At 40.7% G+C, this 8,957-nt stretch overlaps 1 long non-coding RNA gene across 1 annotated transcript; it reads right to left on the reverse strand.

The window, feature by feature from the left end:
- Positions 1–273: 273 nt before the first annotated feature.
- LOC123575190 (uncharacterized) lies at positions 274–3,255 on the reverse strand. Its single transcript, XR_006700353.2, has 3 exons — positions 2,943–3,255; positions 1,430–1,514; positions 274–553 (listed from the first exon to the last, which is right to left on the reverse strand). It is a non-coding gene; the product is annotated as an uncharacterized lncRNA (long non-coding RNA).
- Positions 3,256–8,957: the final 5,702 nt, after the last annotated feature.

The following is an 8,957-nucleotide window of genomic DNA, read 5'->3' on the forward strand; positions in this document are numbered from 1 at the left end:
GTGCTGCACCTGCCGCGGGCCAGCGCCCTGCCTGTCAGCCGCATACCTGGGCGCTGGTGCAGGCCCTGGCCTGCTCCACATCCTGCCCTGCTGCGATTCTGTCTCCCCACTGCACCACCTCTCAGTAGACTCTGTGGAGCAAGGCTGTTCCTCCCAGACCTGCCATTTGATTTTCTAGCATTCTGTGGCCATGAAAGAAGAGAAAAACACCAATCCCTTAACTCTCTGCTTACCTGTTTCCTTTTATAAAAAAATTCATGGCATGAAAACTTTTTTCTCCACTGAGTTAATCTTTTGGTTTTTCCACCTCCCCCTCGCCCCCCTCCGTGGTTTTGTTTTCCTCGTCCTTTTTTCCTTTCTCCTCCTCTTCCTCCTCCTTTCGTTTTCAAGACAGCAAACAGCAACTCTGTTCTTCTAGACTGAGTGCTCCGTGCAGGTAGGGGCAGGACCGCTTCTGCGCAGCACTGTCCTTGTCTGGGATGGGGTCTGCCGGCGCTGACTGCAGGGGCTGCACACATCACGCACACATCCCACGGCATAACCTCCAGGGTCCCTGGAAATACGGAGGGTGCACCCACTTCCTGGTTAGCGACTAACTTGAATTCCTGGGGCAGCTATGCTCTTTTCTGTGTTTACATGAATCAAAATACAGTACCAAGTAATGAGAGATATGAAGAGGGAAGCAGCTTGCCTTGCACTTAGTCAGATTCACACTATCCCAATTAAGAACACAGAAAGTGGACCACGGCATGAATTTGGCTTGTTGGAGCTCTCGTAACTTGGATGTAAGTTCATGTTTATCTAATGGGATTTTAGACTTTTATGTCTTCATACAAATCATATCTCATTAATTTCCCTTTGATATTTTAGCACGTTAGAGCCAGCATAACAAACATATTAAATCTTGCATGTGGTTAATCAGAATCCTAGACGTGAGCAGTGTGATGCCAATTGCTTTAGAATTAGTGAACTCTTGATGGGATGAGAGAGAAACTCTACTGCATGTGGTAAACGGGATACACTACGGTTTGTATGTCTGTATGTTCTGAGTGTGTTGTGAGGGAGATGTGTATGTGTCTGTGTGTGTGTGTGTGGAGGGGGGAGGTAGTTGCACTAATGCTGACTCCAAGAGGGTGTAGCATTCAGGAGCATTCTCGTGATGTTTACACCAGCACTTTACCCGACTTTCATGAAATTCGGTTTTCTAAATTCAATTATTAAAGGTATTTTAGAAATATCCTACAAGTTCCTTATACTAGTAAGAGACTTAAGCAATGCCATGCGGGTTCCCCATTTCCAGACTTTTGATGCCCATACTTAATCATTACACATGAGCACCTATGAAGAACCTAAGCACGCTCCAAGATAGGGCACACATGTCACTGTCCTGACACACCTACCATAATCGATGCATTCAGATCATACTTACAGTTTGTTCAAAGGGGGAAACAGCTTCCCTCTTTGTAACATGATGTAACAGACATTATCTCATTCAATCCTGCCTTACAGAAAACCTGTGAGGTAGAGGCAGAGAGAGCAGGTGTTATTCCCATTTTACATAAATGTAATTTGTGGAGTAATTCATAACCTATAAATAGGGTGACAATACATCATGCTTTGCCTGGGACAATCCCAGATTACATTGTGCTTATGTAACTATGAGCATCTCCTTTCATGACAGCATCCCATTTGGGATGATAAATGCCATGGTTCCTACCAATCTATAATCACTTTTCACTTGTATCAGACTTTCAAAGTTCATGTGACCTGTGCCATGCCAGGTGGTATCTTGTGACAGTAAGAGGCAGTCAGGGCTAGAACACGGGTAAGGGCCTGGGTTGCAGGTCGGATCTGGTGCAAATCCCAGCTCTACCATGTCCCAGCTGTCTATCCTTGGGCTAGGGACTGGCACCTGAAAAGCACCACATTATAATTTATTATGTTTGCCACTTCATCTCATGATCCCTTATCATTGGCATCTTCTTCTTCTCTAGGTAGAAGCCTTTCCCTGACATCATCCAAGATGGCTCAAAGAAGCATTTCTTGTCCCTCTCTAGTTGAGGAGTCCGGCTTCCACCATTCTCCTCACAAACAGGCGATGGTCTCCGCCTCTCCTCCCTCTTAGCATAGTCTGTTGACACTCCTCTCACTCTGCCTCCCTTGGTGCCAACAGAGTTTTCCAGCCTAGTGACCACTCCATGTTCTCCACTACATCTGAACTCTTGGTAACGCCAGGTCCCAGCCTAATGTCCAGATTCTTACTAGCACCAAATATGAAAGGCATTACATCCAAGCCAGAAACTCCCACTAAAGAAAGCAAATCCCAAGGTATGTTCAGGTGAGAAGAGTGGATAGGAGAGGAATCGATGATCTCAGAATACATGTACACCACATAGCAACTCTGCCTGCAGCCACGAGGGTCCGTTGGGAGATTCTGGAGCTGGAGACACTCACTCACTCCACAGGAGTAAGTGGAGGATATGTGGCGAGAAAGGATTTGCTTTAGACAAAAGTCTTCAGCATTAGAACTAGATAAGGTTTTTGGCTTTTGCCCTTTTCCAGGTGAGACACATCGGAGGTTCCTGATTTTCTTAAATCCAGTTTGTAGGTTGAAAATAGTAAGTAATGTTTACTTCTTAGGATAATTGGGAGAAATTAGTGAGATAATGCATGTAAAATGCTTAGCCCGATATTTGGAACAAAAGTGCTCATTGGATTTTCGTATCATGTATTATTAAGATTATGGGGATCTTAAAAATTTCATTTATTCCATTTTCTGACTTTATCATGTTTCTGAAGGATTCATGAAGGAAGACATGACTAAATGGTTTTAATTAACCTCCCAGACTTCCCAGTGCTTTTGGGCTAATTATTTCTGCTGGGAGGTAGTGACTCAGGCTCTAAATGCCACTCACAGAAGATTCCTAACTCTTTCCACTTACTTCCACACTGTTCTCTGTCTTCGGGCTGTGTGGCTCCGAGTGGTGGTGTCCTCCCTCAGGGAACAGGCTGCTCAGGTACCCTTCATCCACATGAGGCCTTGGAAATGCAGATGGGAAGTGGACAGGTGCAGCTCAGGCTAGGAGAAGGCAGCCTGGGTTTCAGCCAGTGCATCCAAATGTCCTCCATGCTGACAAGATCTCACCCCAGGGACCTCTGTGGGCCTAGCTGGGACCACATAATAGGGGCAGTGTGGAGCAAAACGGAAAAGAAGGAAGTAAAAAGAAATGAGAGAATGTGTGTTTTAGGCGGAGAATATTTTCTTGATGGGTTAGGTAGGAAGCCTGAGGTCCACAGAAAGCCACAAATGACCAAATGGTGGAGCTGGGTTAGTGAGCTGCTGCCCGGGCAGTGATGCCGATAAAGGTACTTCAAATTCTGACATGTGCCCAGCCTCACTGAGGATGCCTTCATTAGATTTCCTGCCTTTTTTACTTTCCCATGAAACTGAGCAAGTTTGGCCGGATACGGTGGCTCACACCTGTAATCCCAGCACTTTGGGAGACCAAGAGGGCAGATCACGAGGTCAGGAGTTTGAGACCTGCCTAAACCAACATGGTGAAATCCTGCCTCTACTAAAAATACAAAAAATTAACTGGACATGGTGGTGCGTGTCTGTAATCTCAACTACTCAGGAGGCTAAGGCAGGAGCATCTCTTGAACCCGGGAAGCAGAGGTTGCAGTGAGCCGAGATCATGCCACTGCACTCCAGCCTGGGCGACAGAGTGAGACTCCTCTGTCTAAAAAAAGAAAGAAAGAAAGAAAGAAAGAAAGAAAGAAAGAAAGAAAGAAAGAAAGAGAAACTGAGCAAGTTTACTTGAGATATATCTGTGAGAAGTGTGCTTTGATTTACTTGCTACGTGTTTGGGAGGGCTTCTCCCTCAATGGCAACTTAGACTGGAAAACACTGCAAGACACCATCTGCCTCAATCTCTGACAGACAGGGCAGTCACTCCGTCAGAAAATGCAGATCTATTACTTCTGCCTCTTTTGGAAATATAACCATAGCATCCTCACAACTTGCTAAATTGTAATTTGTATATATGTGGATTAAATTTCTATTTTATTATGTATCTTTTGTAGTCTATGTCTAATGCAGTTCACAATCCTCCCTTGGTCGCACTTGGTGAGATTGGTGAGAACTAACCACTAGCTGTGAACGACTGGGTGAGCGTCAGAGGTGACTCTGGGAGGCAACGGCCCCCTGAGATAAGACACAGGGTCAGGAAAAGCATAGGAGCTACAGAGCAGCTCAAAGGAACTTTCTCCAGATGGTTGTCTTCATAGTTTCAAAGTAATTGATTTGAATCCCCTTTAACAACCTTCTTTAATACAAATGATACAACTTTGTGACGGGAGGCAGGAGAGGTGCTATTACCATGAATCCAGGCAGTGACAGGTGACGACACAAGTGGCACGTGGAATTATCACTTTACATGGTGAATGGGGTTAGGGCAGGGATAACTGACTTAGACTATATTAACCCTCATGGTGTTGCACAAAGTAGGAACTTAGTGAGTGTTTTGGATGATTTTATGGTGCAAGCAATTGCAGGCCTGGTTTCTTACAAGTGCAGTCTTGTACACAGAGATATTTGCAGGTTAAGAATGCAGGACTACCAGTTTTCAGTGGTGGTTTTAAAATCCTGCAGTTAAAAAAAAGCACTTAATTGTTTCCCAAATAGAATCTCTCCATGCTGCTTGCGAGGTGATGTCTACCTCTCCTAAAGGAGCCTAGCCTGGCTTTCTGGTACTCCACACGGCGTGCTGGGAGGAGAAGGGAAAGCCAATGAGAGGAGCCAGTTAGAGGAAGACTATTACTAATCCCCCAAATTATAACTGCTCATCCACATTCTTAACCCAGCCCCCTGCAAACCCAGGCAAAGACCAAGGTCAGCCAGTTTGGCTGTACTTAGAGGGGAGAAAAGTCAGGCCAAAGCCTAGCAGTGTGGAGGTGAGGGCATAGAATGGGCAAGAGGGGAGAGACAACTCTTCCTTTAAGCTACCTCAAGGGTACTCAGATACCCTTACTATGTGGTGAGTGAATTTTCAGCGTTACAATCATTTCTGAGTTGGTACAGTAGTGAAATTAAGAGAATCCATCAATCTAGATATAGCAGCACAAGGAAGTGATTTGGCAGTTTATGATGAACAGCAGAGGAGACGTGTTCTAGATATATTGAGAGGCTCTTGGACAGAGCTTATGAATTCTTAGAGTCAAGTGCCATGATCATCTTAGGCCGGATTAAAATTATTTAGGATTTTTCTTGTTGTTAACATCTTTTAGGTTTAAATAATGGCAAGTAATAAAAGAGGCTTATTCATAGGGAGGTCAGTATACACTCAACATACAGTAAAAAGTTTAGGTACAGATGTCTAAGATTAGTACTTTAAATGATAAATTAAAATCATGCTCATGATGGTCCGTGATACTGGTAAGGAAATTAAAAGAATGTATATTGCAGGGAAAGGGAGTCTCATACATTGGGGATGACAGTTCAGTTGGAAGCCTTTCCTGATGAGTGATCTGGCAACATGTGCTAGAAATCTCAGAATTATGCAGAGACTCTAATCCAATAATTCTACTTTTACAAACTTACTCTAAGAAAGTAAGCACTGCATTATGTGAAAAGGTTTATCTATAGGAGGTGTTCAGTATTAGAATTATTTATAACAGCAAAAATGTGGAAACATCTGACATGTCAATGGCAGGAAAGTGGTTTAATAAAGTCAGTCACGATGGAATACCAGGCAGCCATTACAAATCAAGCTACAGACAAATAATGACCTCAAAAAGGTTGACAAAATAGTAGTACAACAAGACAAAAGCGCATTTTCAATATGATCATCTGAAAAATATAGTATTCTCTTTGCAAAAATGTAGGTGTACTTACAAATGCATTATAAAAGTTTGGAAGGATTTACACCAGAATATTAACCAATATTTTCATGTTATTTTAAATAACTTCCTAAATATCTGAAATATTCTTCAGGGAACCTAAATTACTTTGTAATCAGAAAAATTAGTTAAAAAATTAAAAGCATGCAAGTAATATCAACAAGATGATACACTAGGAGATCCCAGCTCTTGTCTCTCCAACAAATGCAAGAATTTAACAACTACTTGCCAACAAAAATAGCTCTGGGAATACTCCAGAGTACAATGAAGAAGCTGTAGGAACCCATTAAAGCAACCCCAAACCAAGGACAGCTGTATATAAAAGTGTTGGAAGCATTTTATCTGCATCACCCCACCTTCTACCCTGGCACAGCTTGGCAACAAAGGAGATCTTATTAGCTGTGACCTCTCTCTGTGGGGAAAAAGGAGAACAGAAGTCTAGCAGCCTTCACCTCTGAGGACCTCAGCAGTTTTTGTCACCATCATGGACACCCACAGTTTTTATGACTGATGGTGCCCACAGTCTTCACTGATGTTGATCCCAGCTGATTAAGCTGCCCAGAGTCCAAGTTGTATCCACCTGGAGCTAGAGCTGTCACACCCCAGCTGGTGCCTTCATACTCACCAATAGGTGAAGGTCCTTCCCTACCAAAGCCAGCCCATAAAAGTCTGGAAGAGGTGACTGCTCCTTTGTGTGTAGATATAAATGCAAAGCTACAAGAAACATATAAAACCAATGAAACATGACAGATTTTCCAGTAACCAACCTCGAGGAAATGGAAATCCTTGAATTTCCTGACAAAGAATTCACAATGATTGGTTTAAAGAAGCTTAGTAAGCTGTGAGAGAATACGGTCAGACAACTCAACATAATCAGGAAAACAACATATGAACAAAACTAGAAGTTCAACAAGGAGACAAAAGTCTTTAAAAAACCCAGAATTTCTAGAGCTGATAAGTACAGTGAATGAAACAGAAAATGCAACAGACAGCCTTAAGAATAGATTCAATCAAGCAGGAGGAGGAATCTGTGAATTTGAAGACAGGTCATTTGAGATTATCCAGTCAGGCGAGAAAAAGGAGAAAAAACAATAAAAAAAGAATGATGAAATCCTACAGGATTTATAGTCCATAATCAAGTGAACCAATATAAGCATTGTGAAAGTATCAGAAGGAGAAGAGAAAGAGTCAAGAAGTTTACTTAAATAATTAATGACTGAAAACTTCCCAAATCTTGTGAGAGAAATGAACATCCAGATTAAAGAAACGCAAAGGACCAGCCTGACCAATCAACATGGAGAAAACCTATCTCTACTAAAAATACAAAATTAGCTAGGTGTGGTGGCACGTGCCTGTAATCCCAGCTACTTGGGAGGCTGAGGCAGGAGAATCTCTTGAATCCGGGAGGCAGAGGTTGCAGTGAGTCGAGATTACACCATTGCACTCCAGGGTGGGCAACAAGAGTAAAATTATGTCTAAAAAAACCCCAAAAAACAAAAAAAGAAACACAAAGGGCCTAAAATAGGGTCAACCTAAAGAAGGGTACAATGAGATACATTATAATCAAATTGTCAGAAGTCAAGAACAAAGAGCATTTTGAAAGCAGCAAGAGAAAAGTGACATCACATATAAGGCAATGTGAATAAGACTATCAGTGGATTTCTCAGCAAAAACCCTATAGACCAGGAAAGAGTGAGATAACAAATTCAAAGTACTGAAAGAAAATTAAAAACCCTGCCAATAAAGAATACTATACCTGCAAAATTATACTTTAAAAAGGGAGAGATAAAGTCTTTCCCCAATAAACAAAAACTGAGGAAGTTTGTTACCACTAAACCTCACTTACAAGAATGGTAAAGAGAGTTCTTCAATTTGAAATAAAAACATGGTAAGCAGCAACATGAAAACACATGAAAGCATAAATCTACTTGGTAAAGATAAATATGTAGACAAACACAGAATAATGCAACACTGTAGTATGTAAATTACTGTTAACCCTAACATAAAAGTTAAAAGATAAACATTTAGTAAGAGACACACAATGTACAAAGAAGCAAACTGACTACAAGAACACAAAATGTGTGGGAGGATTAAAAGTATACTTTTTGTGTATGATCAAAGTTAAATTGTTATCAACTTAAAATAAACAAGATATTTTATGCAAGCCTTGAAATAACTACCAAAACCCCTATAATTGATATATACACAAAAAACCCCAAACCAATCATTACAAAACATCATCAAATCAAAGAGAAAACAACTGCCAAACAGAAAACAATAAACAAAATGACAATAATAGGTACATATTTATTAATGGTTGCTTTAAATGATTATAGATTAAACTGCCCAACCAAAAGTCATAGAGTGGTTGAACAGATTTTAAAAAGATCCAGAAATATGCTGTCCACAAGAGACTTGCTTTAAATGTAAAGGTACATATAAGAAGAAAGTTAAAGGATGGAAAAAAATATTCCATGCAAATGGTAACCAAAAGGAAGCAGAGGTGATTACGCTTATATCACATAAAAGAGATATTAAGTAAAAAATTATCTTAAGACAAAGGACTGAGAAATGGTCAATTCAACAGGCACATATAATAGTTTTAAATATATATGCAACCAATATCAGAGCACCTAAAGTATATAAAGCAAATATTGACAGATCTGAAGGAATACATTTATAGCAATACAGTAATAGTAAGGTACTTTAATATCCCACTTACAATAATGGATAAAACATCCAGACAGAAAATCAGTAAACAGATGACTTGCACACACTATGGACTAAAAAGACCTAAGAGACATGTACAGAACTTTCTATCCAACAACAAAAGAGTACAGTCTTCTCAAGCACACATGTAAGGTTAGATCACATGTTAGGCCACAAAACAAATCTTAACAAATTTAAGAAGACAGAAATCATTACAAGTATCTTTTCCAAGAGTAACAGAATGAAACTAGAAATCAATAAAGTAAGAACATGGGCAAATTCACAAATATATAGAAACTAAACACATTTTTGAACAGCTATTTGTTCAAAGAGGAAATCAAAGGGAATTT

Source organism: Macaca fascicularis, chromosome 8, assembly GCF_037993035.2.
Source record: "Macaca fascicularis isolate 582-1 chromosome 8, T2T-MFA8v1.1".
Taxonomy (NCBI): Eukaryota; Metazoa; Chordata; class Mammalia; order Primates; family Cercopithecidae; genus Macaca; species Macaca fascicularis.